General features: G+C 40.8%; 1 protein-coding gene across 2 annotated transcripts in view; it reads left to right on the top strand.

Annotated features, from left to right (window-relative positions):
* The first annotated feature begins 47 nt into the window (after positions 1-47).
* CNTN3 (contactin 3) overlaps positions 48-20,769 on the top strand; it is a 174,464-nt gene continuing 153,742 nt past the window's right edge. The window contains exon 1 of one of the 2 annotated variants that reach the window (XM_083424905.1): positions 48-347. The gene's annotated coding sequence lies outside the window, so the exon portion shown is untranslated. The remainder of the gene's footprint in view (positions 348-20,769) is intronic. The other variant, XM_083424906.1, reaches the window with a different exon arrangement.

The raw sequence follows: 20,769 nt of genomic DNA, 5'->3' as shown, positions 1-20,769 counted from the left end.
GTGAAGAGGAGCGTGTGTCTGTGTGCGCGCGCCCTCGCGCGCGTGTGTGTAGAGGAATCCGGCGCTGCGCGAGAGGCTCCCCTGCTTTTCCCGCGCGCCTCCTCCTCCTCCTCCCCTTCTTCTCTCCGCCCCTCGCCCTCTCCTCTCTTTCCCTCCTCGAACATCGCGGTGCCGGCGAGCGCGGCGCTGTTGTCGCAGCTCCAGAAGAGGCGGCGGGCGCTGCGGGAGGAGCCGCACAGGATTACTTTACCCAGGCTCGCGGCTGCTTCTTGTGGAAGTGCTGGTGGCGCAGGAGGAGGGGGGAAAAATAAAACCGGAACAGAGCGCGCCGAGGACGACGACGGCAGGTGGGTTGCCGAACTAGGGCACGGAGGGGGGGGGGGAGTTTCTGTCAGGGGGTTTAGAACAAAATGGGGGGGGGGGGGTTTACAACGAAGTTTTGCAAGGAACCTAGTGGGGGGTCTCCGCCCCGCCCAGCCTGCGTTGGTGGTGGGGTTCTTCTTCGGTCCACGTCTGCCGAGAGAGTTGGGAACGAAGGAGAGTCGTCACGTTTCCTAACCGCCTCAATTTGCTTTCTTTCAACTTTGGGAGCGAAGTTTATTTGGGGGGTGGGAGGGTGTCTTATGGTGGTATCGATGCCTGCCCAGGCTGCTTTCAAGCTGGTGGGAAAGCTGCGAGACGTTTCGGCGTTGTCCTTTTATTTCTCGTGCTCTCTGAGCTGCTTCTTCCTGCTTAAGTGTTGAGACAGGGCGCTGCTATGTGATTTGCGAGGCGCCAGACTCAAGTTTTTGTTTTTATTTCTTCCCCATCTTCTCGCCGCTATTGCCGGCATCATTTCCGAATGCACATTCGCCTTAAGAGCAAAACAAAAAGCCAGCTGTCACCTTTCCTCTTCTGCTGCCGTTCGCAGCAGCCTCCTTTTTTTTTTAGCTCTGCCAAAGAGAGGCGAAGTCGACGAAAACCTTGCATTTTGTGGGGTGGAAGGAAGACTCCTGGGGTTGTTCTCTGAGGCGCTGTCTGCCTGAAAGCAGATCCTCTTGCCTCTCCCTTTTCCCCTTTGCTGTCACTTCGTTTGTAAGAACAAACTCATTATAAAAACATACACAAAACAACTCCTGCGTTAGGTTGATGGGACGGTAAGCAGAGAACAAACAAATAGGCACCTCTGAGAGTAAAGGACATAAACAAAAGTTCACTGGTTGTGTGTGTGTGTGTGTGTGTGTGGTGGCATCTTAAAGACTAATAGATTTGCAGTGCAAGCCCCTAATCAGAAGGAAGTGTTTATTAGGATTGCAGCCTTATTGTGGTACAAGCTTCCATGGAGTTGGAGCCCACTTCATCGGATGCATAAAGTGTTATTTAGTTGTAAATAATAACGATATGCAAGCTTTACAGCTCTGCGCTTTCATTTCACAGAGCACATTCCTTCACTCCTGTGCTCAAAGGAGGAAGGGGGGGGGGCGGAGTTTCTAATGTGCCCCCAAACTAAAATGGGGACAGGATATCAGCAAGGCAAAATCTCAAGATCAATTGCAGTAAAATAAATGAAGGCAGATTAATCCACACGAGCCCCACCTGGGGCTATATTGCTCTTGTATATTAAAGTGGGGGGGGGGGATCTGTTTTGGAAGTGTAGATATTATCAATGATTATTACAGAGGGCTGTCAATGACTCACACCATCTGCATTACTCATGGGATTTTATTGTTAAATCACCTGTAAAACAATCACATTCCCCGTGTCTTTAATTTGTGTTTAAATGTTATCTTGCAGTACTGAATGCAGAATGCATTCCCTAAAAATCATTTTTTAAAAGAACAGCCCCTGACATTTGGAGCTAGGGAAAAATACTGCTCCATTCTCCTGTGCTTCTCTTTAGCAGCATGAGCAATGGAAGATGCTAATGCTGCTCTGTTCGAACCGATCTATAATGTTAGCTTTACTCACTGAATATCTTTTTTTGCTCTCACTTTTGTGAGCACTAGGGGTCAGATGCTTTCTGCTGATGATTAAAAACGAGCTTTCATTGAGCATTGCTTTATTTGTAAACTGAAGTGTTTGTTTTATATAATCCAATTAGAAGGGTGACAAAACTACAGTCTCCCTCTCTAACAACCCCCAATCAAAAAGATTCCTTGAGAGTAAACTTGCTTTGCTTCATATTTCCAGTTTATAAACAATAAATTAAATCAGGGATCCTCTTGAGACAAAAAAGATAGTTATTTCATGCTCCATAGTTTGCTCTTGGTAAGGGATTGCAGATGAATAGGTAGTCACTATTAAAATATCAATTAATCTTACTGGATCATGTAGATTGGCAGGTCATTCTGCCATTCTAGAGCTGTTCTCTATAACATGTTCCTTAATGGTTGGTACTCTTAATTTTGAATGTATTTGCTGGTCCATTTCTCAGTGTTAGATACTGTGACTTACAGATTTATCACTCTTGGATCTTTCGTGGCTGCATTTGATAGGGTGGTTCTGACCCACTTATGCATTCCTGGATTGAGCAAGAACTGGCTTTTATGTCGTTTAGGTTGCAGTTTGCAGCCTTATACCAATATACCTTGGAGTACATCCCATTGAACTAAAGAAACATGATTCTAAATAGACTTGTACAGGATTGCCCCATTGTTGTTCTTACCAGTTGACTTGACCACAGACATCTTGCTTTTTTCCAAAATCACAGAGTGCATACTTCTCAAGAAGAAAGTCCCAAGTTCAGTCCCTGGGGAGTGCATTGAAAATTATACTGTATAATATGGCTTGGAGAATCCCCAGTCTTGGAGAGCCACTGCCAGTTGAGAGTAGACAGTACTGGGCTGTATGAACCAATGATCTGATTTTGTAGGTGGCAGCTTCTTGTATACACAGATGGTCAGAAAGACCATTGGATACCTCCCCCCCCCCCAATTCAACTAGGCTTGTAGTTTAATCCCTTTCAACAGCATGTGATAATGCTGCCAAATGCAGCACAAGCTGCGTTACCCAATTTTGACGGTTGTGGCTGAAGTTTTATGGGCACTTTGGAAACTTGTTATAAAAGAAATTTGATTTCTGACTGAGATGCTTGCACGCAGAGTTTCAGATGAGAGTGACTTTTTTAACAGACAAAGCCATAAACAAGAAATAAGGATTTATAACAGAGGTTCTCTCTGACGTTTATGGCACTGCAAATAACATTTCTGAGATGCATGCAGACAGGTGTGGAAATGTATTCATTATAAACGCATCTTGATTTCAGAGGCACATGAAACATGATTTAAAAAGAGTGTTTGACAGAATTATTTAATAGAAGCTTGTAACATTAGCTGCAGAAATCCTGATCAGTTCTGGATCTTTAAAAAATTCGACTTCCTGATAGTCTTGGTCATTTTTGTCTTGAGGGCAACTGATGTGCATGCTTTGACATTTCAGAATTTTGAGATTCCAGATATGCTGGAATGTAGGCATATCTTCATTATATTTTCACTGACTATTAAGCCTTTATATGACACAAACAGTATGTATCCTATGGTCATACAGAACTAGGGAAAGAAATCTCTATGGAACATAAATACAGTACCTTTACAGCCCCCCGCCAAGCATTCTTAGAAATGTAGCTATATGATTGTTTTCCTAATGTAGGGTTCTGAACAGAATGCCCAGTAGTCATGGGCATAACTTCAATGTTGGGCAATGGTGGACCTGTGTAGAAAAGTTCCAGTAGGATTGTACTGTGTGTCAGATCTGAAGCTAAGAGTAACTTATTGATATCTGACTTTCGGTTTAATTTTTGAAAGGTTACTAATAAAGAAACACCTATCATTCTCTTGTCAGGACAAAGTCTAAGTGTAATAAAATTTTGTTTGGGAAAGACAGTAGTGTTAAATTTTGTATTGTGTTAATCAGGCATCTATGAAAAGAAAACTACGCATCATGTAAATACTTGTACATATGTGCTTTCCATGTTTCTATCTTGCCTGAGAAGCTTGTGTGCATATATGTGGAAGATTTCACCTTTCACCATCACTTTACATTATTGCTTTGACGTGAAATATATCAGTATTGCATGTGTGAGTGTGTGACTTGTCCTATCTGTGTAGCCCAGGGATAGGCAACATGGTGTCCTCCAGAGATGTTGTTGGACTTCATTTCCCATAATCCTTGACCATTGGCCACACTATCTGGGGATCATGGGAGTTGTAGTATAACAACATCTGAGGGCACCATGTTGACTACCTATCATTTTTTTTTTGCAATTTTGAAGTGAGTTGTTCAAAACCCAGCATGCTTTGAGAGAAAGCATGTAGAGTGTGCTTAGCATGCTTGTTTCGGTTGTGAGTGAAGAAGAAGGTTTGTAGCGCTGGACCAAAATACCTGATCTACAGGGTCTGTAATTTTCTTGTCTGCTAATGTTTAAAAGAGGCACTGAAAAGCTCTCTATAGAGTCACCTTTGTATATGTCTGGTTGATTAGATGAAGACCATTTCATGCTGCACACAGTCTATAATTTATTTTGGATTATGGGGAATTATCAGAAGTTGATAGTAGATTCGGGAGTTGTGGCACTTCCCATGGAATTGGGAGGACAAATTACTACATTTAGTGTTATATCCTTATATTTGTAAAGCCACTGTAGGCCTGCTCAGAAGCTTCCAAAACCTAGAAGAACAAATTAGACAATCCAGAAACCCGCTGTGTTTTTAAATTTAATCCAGTAAACCTAGGGTTGCCATATTTCAGAAAATATAAACCAGGACACCCTTTTTTAGGAAGATCCCAAAATTGTTGAACTTTTTAAAAAAGAAAATTGTTGTACAAAAATGCCCCAAACCCTGCGATTTTTTGATTGATTTGCCTAAGATCCAAGACAAAGTGCCACATTTTGGAAATTCACCCCAGACGTTATTTCTAGCTTTGAAATCCCAGTAATATGGCCTGGAAAATCCCCAGTCTTGGCGAGCCACTGCCAGTTGAGAGTAGACAGCACTGGGCTGTATGAACCAATGATCTGATTTTGTAGGTGGCAGCTCTAGTAAATCAAATTATTCCTGAATCAGAATGAACAGGAGTCCGTGATCTCTAACAGAAGGGCTCAGTTTATGACTGAACACCGTATCCAGCTTCTGAAAAAGAAGCCTGACATGGAGATCCTTGGCTTGATAATGAAATGGCAGTTGTTGATAGCTTTTCAAGTTTGGTAGTTTAGACAACTGGTAAATGGAAATCGGGGCTAATTTTTAAAAAGAGTTAATGCATGTTTCAAAAGCAACATGATTTAGCATCACTATCACCTTGTGGTTAATCGGAGTAAAATGAGACTTGAGTCAACCCTTCCCAATGATAACACTTGATGGCACTCTCAGCAAGAATATCACTTTATCTAACCAATTACACAGGGCAATCATCATGTTTGTCATGGCAGCTTTTGAGCCATGCACTGCATACACAGGTAGTTATTGAAAGGATTTCTTAGTAGGAGATACTTGCATGACCACTTCTATCTATTGCCTTTATCAGTTCTATTTCTGTCATTTTTGAAATGCCAACAAAATGATAATAATTTTAAAAGAAATACCATGCACGATGCATTACAGCTTGTTATTTTTTTAAAAAACCCCAATATGATTTATATGTCTATTTATTCTTGTATACATTTTATACATTTATATACCACTCTTCAACCAAAAGCTTCACAGAGCAGTTTATAAGGGAATAGAGTAACAATAGCATTGGTGTAAGCTTTCACGCAAACACAAAATCAGTAAAACCAGAAATTAATACTGCAGATTACAATACCCAACATTTTAAAAGGCTGAGGGGTAAAAGACTATATTTGCAGATTCTCTGTTAAAACTGGATCTAAAGTTGGTCTGAATTGGATCTAAGTATTGCACCATCTAGATACTTTTGAAGTTGTGTGGCCTCCACTCATTCAAGCAGTTTGTCTAAGAAGGGTATATCTGCCACTGGTTGATAGTTGTTGAAATTCTCAGGATCCAGGGAAACTTATCGTGTGCAGACTCACAATAATCTCTTGGAAGATATGATATATCTTCTAATACAATGATCAAGGATTAGGTGGTAGAATCAAAAAAATTGTCCTATGTAATTAAAAACATCAAAAAAACCCCTAAATTTATTCCTTGTTTCTTTAGTTCTCTAGTATTTCCAAGCATCCTATTTACTCCCCTGCACTTTCTAGACCTATAGGACATAGCTTGGGCAGTATTACATGTTACCTGGTAGTTCTGAAATATGTTCATTAAAAACAACAAGAAAACCTTAAAATAGAGGTTCTATTTAGAATAAATTCTGGTTGCACTGATGTATAAAGCTAGCATATAAGAATCAATAAAGAAAGTAACTGAGTAACTGGTTTGCATATTTTGTAATGATTCTTTTCTACTGTTCCGTTACTTTTTTGCTACTTTGCATTGTGCCTTGCCTGCAAAGGAAGTCTCATGAGAGACTGTTAGCTCCCCCTTCCATGCCTAGTGCTGTGAAATAATTTGCAAATGGATTTATAGAACAGGAATTTGTAAAACCCTTTTTCCCAGCCTTAGGTCAGATTTTTCCATTTGTTTTGTGGTTACAGAATGAATGGAAAAGGGAGGTTTTAATGATAGGAAGAAAGCAAACTGCAGAATTCAATTGTTCACTGTTTTCCTATTTCCAAAGAGCATTGTGACTCCTGATTACTACATCGTGGGTTGAAGTTGGTCAGAGCAACAGTCTAATACGGATTCTGTAAGAACAGGGAAATGGCTTCAATTTGCAGGCATTTCATTATCAGTTTTCTTGGTAGAGATGTTTGGGTGACTAATGTAATCTCCCTCTCATTTTGTATCCAAATAGGAAAGGCCCAGAACTACTCAGTACAGTAGTATGCATTTGCTGGTTGCAGTCACTTTTTGTTGTTGTTGCCTGTTCTGCAATTCATGACCTAGAATGGATCTTTCCATATTACTAGATGTATTTTGCCGTTTAAGAGTGCCTATTCAAAAAGTTGGTTTGGGAACAGCAATGGGGCATCTGTTTTAACTTATGAATTGCCTTACATCTGTGATGGCCATTCCCTCAATGTACCACGGGGAAGTTTGTGCGAATGTCACCCGACTAAGCCCTGGCTACACAGTTCACACTACAGTTGTGCCTCGGGTTACATACGCTTCAGGTTACAGACTCTGCTAACCCAGAAATTGTGCTTCAGGTTAAGAACTTTGCTTCAGGATGAGAACAGAAATCGTGCTCCGGCGGCACGGCAGCAGCAGGAGGCCCCACTAGCTAAAGTGGTTCTTCAGGTTAAGAACAGTTTCAGGTTAAGTACGGACCTCCGGAACAAATTAAGTACTTAACCTGAGGTGCCACTGTTTTGTGATTCTTTGAATGAGATACCAGCATCTTTAAATATTCCCTCTGCAATCTTTGGCTGACAATAAAGTTGCTCCAAGAAAGAACAGAATAGCAAAATGCTCAAACCATTTTTATTTTTTTATTTTTTTTTTGTTCTTCATTTAAGTTTTTGAAACTTTGTATGCATGGGTGAATTTGAGGACCACTGAAATTAGGCTTTATCGGTTTGAAAAAGGTTATGGCTTATTTCTCCCTCCTTTGCATTAATTTATTTTTTACTTAATTATAATTTTGCTACCAGATATAACAAGTTCAGTGATAGTTTTTAAAATTTATGCAACCAAAGAAGAAACATTTAGCCATCATATATTTTCTCTACTTTCCTCTGAACATTGTACTCTTGCTAGCATTGGGGAGGTTTGATACATTGACTTTTAGCTTGGACCTGCAAACAGATCAGCAGTTAAGTGCATGGTTGTATCCTACTATTTCCTACTCACAGTAGACCCAATAAAATGACCCAATAGTCATTTATTTCAATGGGTCTTCTTTGAATAGGACCAGCATTTGTTGTTGTTGTTTAGTCGTTTAGTCGTGTCCGACTCTTCGTGACCCCATGGACCAGAGCATGCCAGGCACTCCTGTCTTCCACTGCCTCCCGCAGTTTGGTCAAACTCATGCTGGTAGCTTCGAGAACACTGTCCAACCATCTCGTTCTCTGTTGTTCCCTTCTCCTTGTGCCCTCCATCTTTCCCAACATCAGGGTCTTTCCCAGGGAGTCTTCTCTTCTCATGAGGTGGCCAAAGTATTGGAGCCTCAGCTTCATGATCTGTCCTTCCAGTGAGCACTCAGGGCTGAATTCCTTAAGAATGGATAGGTTTGATCTTCTTGCAGTCCATGGGACTCTCAAGAGTCTCCTCCAGCACCATAATTCAAAAGCATCAATTCTTCGGCGATCAGCCTTCTTTATGGTCCAGCTCTCACTTCCATACATCACTTCCATACATCACTACTGGGAAAACCATGGCTTTAACTATATGGACCTTTGTTGGCAAGGTGATGATACAGTACAACATTCCAGTAGTAAATTCTGGTTCTCAGCTCACCTTCCTATTGCAGACTGAGTAAGACATAGAAATTTTTATATGAAAATTAAAGGGAGAATAACATCTCTCTAACACACACAAACACACTGTCCACAAATGTTCTCTGTATATTTTTTCCATTCATCTGCCATGCTTACGGGTTTGTTTTGTACAGATTTCACAGTAGTGTACAAAAAGTTTAAAACAAACAATATTAAGCAAATATATCACATTAAAATTAAATTAAAAGCATCAGTCAAAATGATAAGAATAGAAACCATCAAGGACAAAATTAGCAGATACACAATGTGATGCTTTTTGAAAAATAAAAGTTTTAAGTTGCCTTCTTAAAGACAATAAGGAGGAGGATTTACGTCAGTGTTGGGGAACCTGTGGTTTTCCAGATGTTTATTTATTATTAAATTTATATTCTACCCTTCCTCCTAAAAGGAGTCCAGAGTGGCAAACAACAAGTGATAAAATAATAAAAGCACTTTAAATGTTTTCCAATGCTATTTGACTCCATTTCCCATCAGCCCCAGCCAACATGCTAATTCGTTAGGGATGATCTGTGTTGGAGCTCAACAACATCTGAAGCACCACAGGTTCCTCATTGTTGTTTTATGTGCTTCTCTTATAAGAAGATTCCAGAGCATGGAGTTGCCACTGGGGAGGCCGTGCATTTTATTGAAGATTATTGCTCCCTTGTTCACACATGCAGAAGAATGGGAAATTGAAACATACGAAACTGCCTTATATTGAGTCAGACCTTTGTCCCATCCAGCTCAGTATTGTTCACACTGGCTGGTGGTAACTCTTTAGGTTTTACCAGCCCTACCAGGAGATTCCAAAGGCTGAACCTGGGACCTTCTGCTTGCAAGAATCCTCCCAGATAAAACACCCACCCATCCCCAGGTGGGAATGAAGTGGAAAAGTTTTGATGTCATAGAGTGGACTGTGTCATTTTGGGTGGTGAGTTGGGGAAATTGACACTTTAAAATTATTTCATATGTTAAAAATGCTCCATATATATATATATATATATATATATGCGTGCGCGCACACACACACACACTGGACGCTCGGGTTGCGAGGGTGATCCATGCGGGATGCACTCGCAACCCGCAGCATTGCGAGAGTGAAACGGCGTGTCTGCACACGCACGGGTTGCGATTTGGCACTTCTGCGCATGCATGCCCGCCGAAACCCGTTCTGGTACTTCCGGGTTTCGGCGGGTGCGTAACCCGAAAAAACGCAACCTGAAAAAACACTGGAACCCGAGGTATGACTATATATTAAGGTTGGCTTACCTTCCTTAAAAAAGCAGATGAGAGTTTTCCTACTTCTGGGGAGAGGAATACCTGTAGTGAGCATGAGGTATGCTTGAACCTTCTGAGCACTCCAGGTTTCCTGGTAGGGGCAGGTGTGAGGATGTCCATAGACCTGCTCCGATTAGATAGCTATTCTGGTCACTACCAGCAGGAGCAGAAGGTTCCAGTGAACCTCAGGCCAACTTCTTTAGATGCCCAGAGGGATTATGAGGAATACCTAAAGCTTTTGGTCCTGCCAGACTTCCTGCTGGGATAGCCAGAGTACTCATGGGAACAATCCTATGCATTCTGTCCTGCCACAGACATGGTTTGTCAGTTTTTGTGCACCTCACATTTATTGTGGGCAGCCACACAGGGTTTCTGCCTAAGTTAAAAGTGAGGAAACACCCTGCCATGTAATATAAATAAAGTAAAGCAATCCTTTTTCCTCCACCAAAGGCATGCATATTTTTTCCACATCTTGTTACTTTGTTGTGGAACGTTTATTTCTCCCTTACACAGATGACACAACAAAACAACTGAGCTATAAGTAACAGACAGGCTCTTTGAAGAACTGAAGCTGTACTGTGGGATGTTTCCAATAATTTTCTTGTCCATCCCCACAAATAATAATTCTACTTTTTTCTATTATATACTTTGATTCTTAAAAAACAACCCTGAAATGCAGATTATGACTTTAGATTGCTAGCTGCAAATATTCTGTGCAGACATGTATTACAATGAACTCTTTCTTGGTAATTTAATATGAATTGACTGAATCCATTCTCCCCCGTTTTTACATAATTGTGTTAGCTATTTATGGTTATTGGGTCAGTTTTCCTGAATGTGATTAATATAAAATAAATAAGCAGACAGAGTAACAGAACACTATTAACAATGGTTATACTTTATGCATTCATGAAAGTATAATCTCTATATGACTAAGCTCTTCTGCACTTCGGAATATATTAATTTTAATACATTTTATGTTCTTCAGCTTCTCATCGCAGTGTGCTACACAAGGACATTTTCTTCTTTTGCATTTGTACTCCATAAATTTGTCACCCCTTCTCATGGTATCTAAAATCCTTCTTGCAACCAAGTCCAAAGCCAAGATGGAAGAGTTAGTTTCACCATTTTTGTCAACGTACTTCAAATGCTGATGGAGGTGCAGTAAGATAGTCAGAGCACTATGTGTATGTAAACTGCCCTTCTGTGGTAGCTAATTTTTAACATTAAGTGGATTTGCATAGCTTATGTCTTTTGAGGAATATTTAGAGACACACCTCAGCTAATATGCAGGCAGGCTAATCTGTGTGACTGCAATCTCGTGCACACTTACTTGCGTATTAAGTCTCATGGAACTCAGTGTCACTCCTGTGCAAATGGGGCTATCAGATTCCTGCAGTACAGTCAGATTGGAGAATTGGGTCCAAAACTAACAAAATGAATTTCAGTAGGGTCAAATGTAAAGTTGCACACTTAGGCAAGAAGAACCAGCTGCACAAATATTAGATGGAGGACACCTGGCATGCCAGTAGTACATGGGAAAAAGATCTAGAGGTCTTAGTAGACCACAAGCTTAACATGAGTCAATAGTGTGACGCAGAAGCAAAAAAGTTAATGCTTGCATCAACAGAAGCATAGTGTCCAGATCAAGAGAAGTAATAGTACTACTCTATTCAGTTTTAATCAGACCATTTTCTGGAGTACCTATGTCCAGTTCTGGGCACCACAATTGAAGAAGGATATTGACAAGCTGGAACATGTGCAGAGGAGGGCAACAAAGATGATCAAAGGTCTGGAAACCAAGCCTTATGAGGAACAGTTAAGGGAATTGGGTTTGTTTAGCCTGGATAAGAGAAGACTGAGAGGGTATAAGATAGTCATCTTTAAATATCTGAAGAGCTGTCATTTGGAAAATGGAGCAAACTTGTTTTCTCCTACTGCAGAGGAGAGGACCCAAACCAGTGGTCTTAAGTTACATGAAAGGAAATTCTGACTAAACATCAGGAATAACCTTTCATCAGTGGAACAGAGTCCCTCAGAAGGTGGTGGACTTTCCTTCACTGAAGGTTTTTAAGCATAGGTTGGATGACCATCTGTCACAGATGCTTTAGTTGAGATTCCTGCATTGCAGGGGTTTGGTCTAGATGACCCTCGGTGTCCCTTCCAACTTTAAAATTCTATGATTCTGTAATCTTAGACAAGTCTATTCAGAAGTCCATCCCATTGAGTTCAATGAGGCTTCCTTAGTTAAATGACTAAAGGACCACAGTCTTAGTGTCATATACAGCCTTTAACTACTTTTAAATAAATTATTAAGCATTAGAGGATTCATGGATTTCAAGTCCCCTTATTTAAGGTCATTGTGTGTCTTTGTAAGAGTAGTTCCTGAAATTTATGTTGATAAGTTCTTAACTGTGCAGCACGTTTTTGTTTTTGCTTCTGCAGCTCTTCTGGAATTGCATTGACATGCTAGTAATTTTGAAATCTTGTTTCAGTCCAACAGAGCTTGACATTCAAAAGATGTTTTATGGCTACATATATTTATCTCTTCTATGATATTAAAGTATAATCAATTGCAGGTTTTTATAGTTGTAGATTTCTCCTGCAATAAATCAGTGAAGACAATCAAGAAGCTTTACAGACTTTGATTTAGTAAAGTGCTAGCAGTGTAATACTACTTTACGCTGGGGATGAAAGAAATCATTGGTGGCATTACTGGTGTAACCCAGCCTAGAGCAAGCAATTATGATAAACTTTGCTTAGCTTACATGATGGAGGTTTCCATTATCCTTTGGCAGAAAATTCCATGGTGCCCAGTGTTACAGGAATTGAGCTGTACTTCATTCAGTAACACATGTAAGTCAGAATAGTTGGCATGCAAATACTGTACCAAGTTACTGCATTTTAACCCTTTTATTTAGTTTTGAACATTTTGTCTTTTTTAATGGGACTAGAATGGTGGTTTACTCATTCTTTTTGATCTAATACATTTCTATTGCATTAAGCTCAGTGTGTGGGGTCCCTTTTGGAAGTTTTCTGTATTGAATTCAACATCAAGAGGTTGCATTGCTATGTTTGCGCAGGATAGCTTGGTTCTCGCTAAACACTAAGGCAAAGCATGATGTTGAGTGAATGAGCAAATGCATGAGCTTCGAGAGAAGAGATTCTAGCTTACTCCTACCCAGTCATTTTGCCTCTGTGCTGAGCCACGGTGGCACAGTGCAGTAGCGGAATGAATGGTGAGGAGCAAAGCAGCTGTGGGTTACTGATTTGTTTTGCAACTCAACATTAAGAAAACAAATGCTTTAGTGATGCAGAGTCTGCATAAACCTAGCAGTGCTTCCCTGTTCCAGTCAGGCTTTCAGTTTAATACAGCTGCAGGAAAGTGCAGTAAGGGCAGATGTTTAAATTCTGCGCTTGTCAGAGTTGTAAAGGCATTTAGCATCTATTTTCATTTAGACTATCTTAAAGCACCTTGCATTCTACAGTTCACGAATCATTATCATGCTTAACCTTAGGTTATTGTAGGCACAGGCAAACTCGGCCCTGTAGATGTTTTGGGACTACAACTCCCATCACCCCTAGCTAACAGGACCAGTGGTCAGGGATGGTGGGCCGAGTTTGCCTATGCCTGAGTTATTGCATACAACTGATTACCTAGGGTTCCCACGATAGATAGATAGACTGTTACCTGTCGAAACATGAAACAGAAATGAACTGTGAGTCCCTGTCCATGACTTTAAATTTGTTCATACAGTTCATACATGTATGTTTTAATTTATCAGTTTCAGGGTCTGCATGTACAGGATGAGTTCAATTATACTCATAGTGAATATCCCAAAACTAAAAAATAGCAGGCGGTCAGAATAACTCATTCCAAAATCTATTCTGGTGAGAGGAATGGTGTACATCCTTTCTTTCAGTTCCAGGTAATCCCATCTGTAGAGCATAGACACTAGTGTAAAGGCTGTCAGCAGAAACAGTGCTGATTGAATGCCCTTCTCTTGAAATTGCTTTTTGCAGAAGTGGAGGTGAAATGACTCATCAGTGGTCTCCTCCTCTTGCTAGTACCTCTGCATGGCTTGTAGTTGAGGCTTGTTTGAGCCCCCAGTCAAGGACCAAGATGAGTATAGAAATGTGAAAATTGCAGAAGTGTGATACTTTCATTACCCTCCTTTTCTGTATGCATACAACTTTTCCTGGGCCCCTCTGTACTTGCATTCTTTCTGAAATCCCTGTCCTAACATTCTAGCCTCAGACAGCCTTTTATAATCTGTTGTATTTGTAAGCAAACCAGTGGAGGCTGTATTGAGTCTGTATTAACCCAGTTTATTGGTAATACAGTGGTGCCTCGCAAGACGAAAAGAATCCGTTCCACGAGTCTCTTCGTCTAGCTGTTTTTTCGTCTTGCGAAGCAACCCTATTAGCGGTTTAGCGGATTAGCGCTATTAGCGGTTCAGCGGCTATTAGCGGCTATTAAAGGCTTAAGGGATTAGCGGATTAGCTGCTAAAAGGCTATTAGCAGTTTAGCGCCTTAGAAAAAGGGGGTGGGGAGCGAAAAAAAATCTCAAGAATCGCAAGACATTTTCGTCTTGCGAAGCAAGCCCATAGAGAAATTTGTCCTGCGAAGCGCATTGAAAAACGGAAAACCCTTTCGTCTAGCGGGTATTCCGTCTTGCGAGGCATTCGTCTTGCGGGGCACCACTGTATACAGTAATACCTCTATTTGCAAACTGTCCTCCTTGTGAACGTTTCAAGCTATGAGCTCTGCTAACCGGGAAGTAGCTGCTCCCAGTAGCGAACTTTGCCCCGGAATGCGAGCGGAAATCGCGCGCCAGAGGCCCCATTTGCGAAAGCGCGCCTCAGGATAAGAACAGTTTCCAGTTACGAACGGACCTCCAGAACGAATTAAGTTCGTAACCAGAGGTTCCACTGTAAACAGATTCACAGTGACTGAAATCTAACAACTGCTCTGTGGAACAGTGGGCGTGAAAGTAGGTTGCATCTTACAGAAGTTACTAAACGTGAGATAGGTTGAACTCTTGGAGTCATGACTTTTCTGTAGACCTTAGGGAACTGCAGTTAAAAGATAAAGAATCTTCTCTGGTCAACCCCCCCCCCCCCCGGCATATAAATTAGTTATGGCATGTGGTCTGTGCTGTCAGAAATGCATACTGAAGTATATTTAAGAAAGGTTTGGAAGAGTTAATGTGATGTTTACACCACCATTAAAAGATAACTGGGTAAGTATCTAACTACTATATATGGTGCTTTTGAAGAATTGGTTCTGCCTTGGGCAGTGGGAGGTATATGCCTCTAGCTCTTTAGGAAATGTACTAATGTTTTTGAATATATGACTTCAGAGATTATTACTTTTTTTTAAAAAAAATGTATCTGGCTTGAACTTAATTTTCTTCCCATCTGTTCTAATTTTTGCCTCTATTGACTAAATGGGCTAAGAACATAGCATTGTGCAGATACATGAATTTGAGCCAACACATATTTGAGTTGAAGGAGCTGTGTTTTCCAACTATTCTCTGCATTCTGCTGGATAAAATTGGCATGTAATTTAATTCTGTATCAGCCGTTGAAAAAGTTCTTAAATTACAGCCCACATTGTGTTCAGGAAATAAATCTTGTATATATTTATTGTACCATTCGCCGAGTGCTTTATTCGTAATGCTAAATGACTATGCAGACGTATGTGGGAAGAATAAATCTCATTGGAGCTGATTGGAAAGTATGGGATTGCAGAGTGATATGGAAGTTTGAGACAGGTACTCGGTAAATAAGGGGCAGTGTCAGTAACTGGCAGCTTGGGGCAGCTACCGGGTCCCAGCACTCTTGTAGGTTTCAAAGCTGATGCCTGTCCTTGGTTGTCTTCTGCCACCCAAGGCAGGTGCCTCACCCTGCAAAAGGGCTGGACCCGTGTCTCTTTCTGTGTGCTATTTTCTTTAGTTGATCCGCAACAGTTGTGCCTCCCTCTTGTGGAAAGCTCTCCCCTGCAGCATTTGCCTGGTGCCATCGTTAACATCTCCCAGTCAATTGACTGGTTTTGATAAATGTTCTGCTGCTGAAATTTTGCTGGGTCATTGTAATTATGGCGTTCGTATGTACAGAGCCCCCGGTCGTTTCACGGACTATTGACCTGTACACCACTACTTTATTCTTCCGCTGACACCAATTTTGTGGAAAAAACCCAGGGTTCCCCAGTGAAGTATTGAGCCTCAGTCAGGTAGAGTTAACAATGAAGATTAAAGTTTATTTCAAACACAAGCAAGTTTTAAAATATATTCGAAACGCTGTCACTTAATAATAATAATAATAATAATAATAATAACAATTTATTTATACCCCGCCCATCTGGCTGAGTTTCCCCAGCCACCCTGGGCGGCTTTCAATCAAGTGTTAAAAACAATACAGCATTAAATATTAAAAACTTCCCTAAACAGGGCTGCCTTCAGATGTCTTTTAAAAAGAAGATAGCTGCTTATTTCCTTCACATCTGAAGGGAGGGCGTTCCACAGGGCGGGCGCCACTACCGAGAAAGCCCTCTGTCTGGTTCCTTGTAACCTCACTTCTCGCAATGAGGGAACCGCCAGAAGACCCTCAGTGCTGGACCTCAGTGTCCGAGCTGAACGATTCCCTCTCAGTCTTGTCCCTGCCTCTGACTCACTCTGACTCCTCTATCTCCCCCCCCCCCCGCCAAAAGAACCAACCAAATTAACTGTCAAAACCTCTGGGCTGAGCCTCAAAATCAGGTAGGCTCCGCCTCCGGGCTTTCTTATTGGTCAACCTATTAATTCTTTCTCTCTCCCAATACAAACGTATTCCCAAAGAATGGGCAAACGCCACAGTAATGACATTATTATAAGACATACTTTTTGGTTTTGTGCTCTTCATATCCTTAGACTTTTTTTTGTAGTGAACAAGCAATAAGTCAAATGAATGATAGCTTATCATGCTAATTATTTATACAATGAGAAGAGGACTAAAACTAACAAGTGATACTTTTACATCTTGGTGAATATGTTTGGTTTTCCACCCTTTGATTGTTTAAAAACTGCCTGTTAGGAAAAGATACATACAGTACTAAGGAATAAAATGTCAATTTTTAGGCTTTGGTAAATTATTGAAATTGACTTATCAAGTTATTATAAATGTGTTCTGGAATCTGAGCATTTCTCCCTATTTTATATTAACGTCTCATTAAGTGGGCGTGACTGGGCAAAAAGTTACTATGGACAAATTGTACTGCATGAATGAATGATTGAATGGGAAATGTTGAAATGGTATAAATAATTGATACCAACCCTTAAAGAGATTCTGAGTGTTACTGTAAAATGAAATATGCAAGAAGTCAGCAGATGTTTGAATATAATGAGGTTAGGCATGAGTTAATACGTTTTTTTTCCATCTGCAGACCATACATTTTAGATAAGAGGATAGAGTGCTGGACTTAGCTAAAAATCACGCTCTGCAATGAATCTTGCTAGATGACCTTGTGCTAGTTATAGTCTTTGAGCAATAGCTACTTCACTAGGATTTTTGTGAGAACTGGAATACAATGTATGCCACCCTGAGTTCCCTGGGAGGAAGATAGAGGGTGCAAATGAAACATTTAGCCTCAAAGTCTGACTATGCCAGGCATCCCCAAACTTGGCCCTCCAGATGTTTTGGGACTACAACTCCCACCATCCCTAGCTAACAGGACCAGTGGTCAGGGATGGTGGAAATTGTCCCAAAACATCTGGAGGGCTGAGTTGGGGGATGCCTGGATTATGCTATCATTCTGCAAATAAAATGTTCATCAGAAAGCAGGCAGTGATTGTGATGCATTAATTTGTGTATCGGTGCATATTCAAGTATCTACAATTTTATTTTTCAAGGCTTCCTTCCAGGTCTGGATATGCAGGGGAAGAGATGATGCTCACATTTTTGGAAGTATATTTTAAGGTTTGGGACAAAATCCTTGAAAGAGAACACAGCTGGCAACCACAAATCTTTAGCTGGTCATTAACGAATTAGGGGAGATTTGTTTACAACATATATGGTTTTCCTGAGAAAGTTGCTCCTGGCTAGTTTGGCTGCTTGTGATGTTCTCTGACAAGTTCCAGCCTTATTTTTGTGTATTCTGAATTGGGCAAGGGAATGTGGATTCAGCCATTGTCCCCCACAGTCATTTAGTCACAAATGTTTCAAGGTCATCTTTCCCTACTCTATGTTGTGTAATCTATCTTGTCATCACAGTTGTCATAAATTCTTTTTGTTTTATTCATTTTCATTTCATTTCATTCATTCCCATTTCCATATCACTTTATATTTAAGAAAACATCTCAAAGTGGTTTAAAACACATTGAAGCATCAAATAATACAACCCAGAATAAAAGAAGGAGGTTCAGATTACTTGAAGAAATCAGATATATATTCATTCAAAACAACATAATTAACAGGAAACTGAAATAGTATCTTAAATATTTCAAAACTAAACATTACAAAGGAGGGCAACTACAGAGTGCACATTTAACACAACAAAGTTAACAAAGAAAAATCTTGAGCATTTCAAAAGAAAACATTACTAAAGGAAGACAGATATAAAATGCACAATTGAAACAGCATAATTAGCAAGAGAATAAAATATTATCATAAGCATATCTGTTGCTGTTGTTGCCAATCCTGCCAATGCTGGTTCATGGTCGGTGGTGGCTGTGGAAGCTCAGGCTTGATGACCTGGGTCTGCACTAAGAGACATCCAAGATGGATGTTTGAAAACCATTGTTTGAAAAGCATTGTCAAGACAGCAAAAACAAAACAAAACCTCTCATCCAGTGATCTCAAGATTATCAGGAACTGTGTCCTTCAACTATCAGGTTTTTAATAAACTCTTCCTGAAAGTTGTTAACAAGGGAGACAGGCACAGCTCACCAGGGAGGGCATTCTACAAACAGGAAAATGCCACTGAAAAGGCCCTGTCACTGGTCAACTGCAACCAGACAACCTCCAGTGGTGGCAGCGGCAACGAGGCCTCACCTGATGATCGCAGGGCCTGAGATGGTTTACCGGGCAGTTTACTTTCCAAATAAGATTGTGGTTTAGTTTCTATTCAGGGCATTGGACTTTTGCAAAACGTTCAAGAGCTTGGACCACAGTTCTACTTGTTTCGTTTTTTCAAGGGCCAGATCCTTTCATTCAGCTCACAACTGAGCTGCTGAACTCAGGAGGTCATAAAAGACTTTCTCAAACATGAGTTGAGTATTTGAAGCACCTAAATTATTATCTGCTCTGATTAAAACCCAAGCAGGAGAAGAATTGCCAGCTTCCCTGGTAGACAAATGCTTCACACGGCCAAGTCTTCGTCAGCCAGGGATTGTGTGAGGCACTTTGGCAGCCACAACTAGCATTGCTTTGGCTGTCAAAGCTCCTACTGTGTTACATTGAATGGGGTTGATTTCATGATATGTATAAACCAAATCTAAGGGTGGGGAATGGCGGGTGTGGGTGAAGGCCTTCTCCATACACAGGGATAATCCACACCCTTCCATTGCATTTGGCCTCCACAATGTCATCTCCCTGCTCTGTATAAACCAATTGAGCCATTCACTTCTGTGAGGAAGGAAAAGGCTCCTAAAACTTTTTTGGGGGTGGGGGCTGTACTGTGGTGGGAAAGACTTGGGTAATTTCTGAATCAATTCAAGAGGAGCTTCGGGAAGTTTGCCCAGCTCTAGTACTAATGGTGAAGTTTTGGATCACAATGCTCATGAATTCCTGGAGACTTGTGGCTGCATTGCTAGATTGCTAGGAATGAATGCTGAAGAAATGGCTCTTTGAAGATAACAAGGGTGGTGGTGAATTAAGTGACAAATCTCTTAAAGGCATCATCAGCACTGCTACATGTGTTCCTCTAAATGTGGCATAGTCTACAATCCTAGAGTCATGTATCTAGAAGTAAGTCCTATTTTGGGTCATCATGTCCTGTTTTGCTGCTTGAGGCAGAACAGGAAGTGCCACCCTGGCAAATAAGAAAGATCAGGAAAGAGAAATACCACCCCCATCGTTCAACCCAGACACTGAGGTCCAGCGCCAAGGGCCTTCTGGCGGTTCCCTCACTGCAAGAAGTGAGGTTACAGGGAACCAGGCAGAGGGCCTTCTCGGTAGTGGCGCCTGCCCTGTGGAACGCCCTCCCATCAGATGTCAAGGCAATAAGCAACTATCTTAGTTTTAAAAGACATCTGAAGGCAGCCCTGTTTAGGGAAGTTTTTAATGTTTAATGCTGTGTTGTGTTTTTAATATTCGGTTGGGAGCTGCCCAGAGTGGCTGGGGAAACCCAGCCAGATGGGTGGGGTATAAATAATAAGCTATTATTATTTATTATTTATGAGGAGATGAGACGAGAGATTATTGGGTCTCAAATCAGACCTAATATAAATGAGATTACCTGGCAAAAGCAATCTCAGACCTCTCATTGAGTTTGTATACATACTTAAGGTATGTTTATAATTATATTTTGGGAATGTTTCATGTTCTTATGTTGCTGCATTGTGTCACATTTCTGGATGTCCCATGGTCATATTATATAGTAGTTGTGTTCTATGTTGCAAATCATGAGATTTCCAAGCTTCCTTTCCTTGACTGAGTGGAGGGTAGAGGCCTACTATTTCCAATAAAAGCTTGATAAAGTACTTGAATGCATGCTGAATGGCAAGGGGTCAAGAAGGGCTCCATTTTATCTGTTGCTCTGTCACCTCTGTAGGCTTGGATGTCAAGGCTTTTATTTACAAGAATATAGACACTTCTTTTTCCACTTGTGTATTTTCAACATTCGTTTGTTTTCTTTGTTAGCAACAGATCATCAAGTGTGTTTAAGTCAACTGAAATAAATGGGTTGGATCCAGAGATATATCAGTGGAAGAACCTTGAAGTCATGGTGTGCTGTGGGCAAACACACATCTTGAGACATCACAAAACACTTTTGAAAATGTCTGTGGAATAGCAGACTTTAGGCTTCAGAGCGGGATTGAAGGGAAGTA

The sequence above is a fragment of the Podarcis tiliguerta genome, assembly GCF_965153285.1.
Source record: "Podarcis tiliguerta genome assembly, chromosome: 2".
NCBI lineage: Eukaryota > Metazoa > Chordata > Lepidosauria > Squamata > Lacertidae > Podarcis > Podarcis tiliguerta.
Note: the sequence above shows the minus strand (reverse complement) of the source record. Positions and strands in the feature narration are given on the sequence as shown.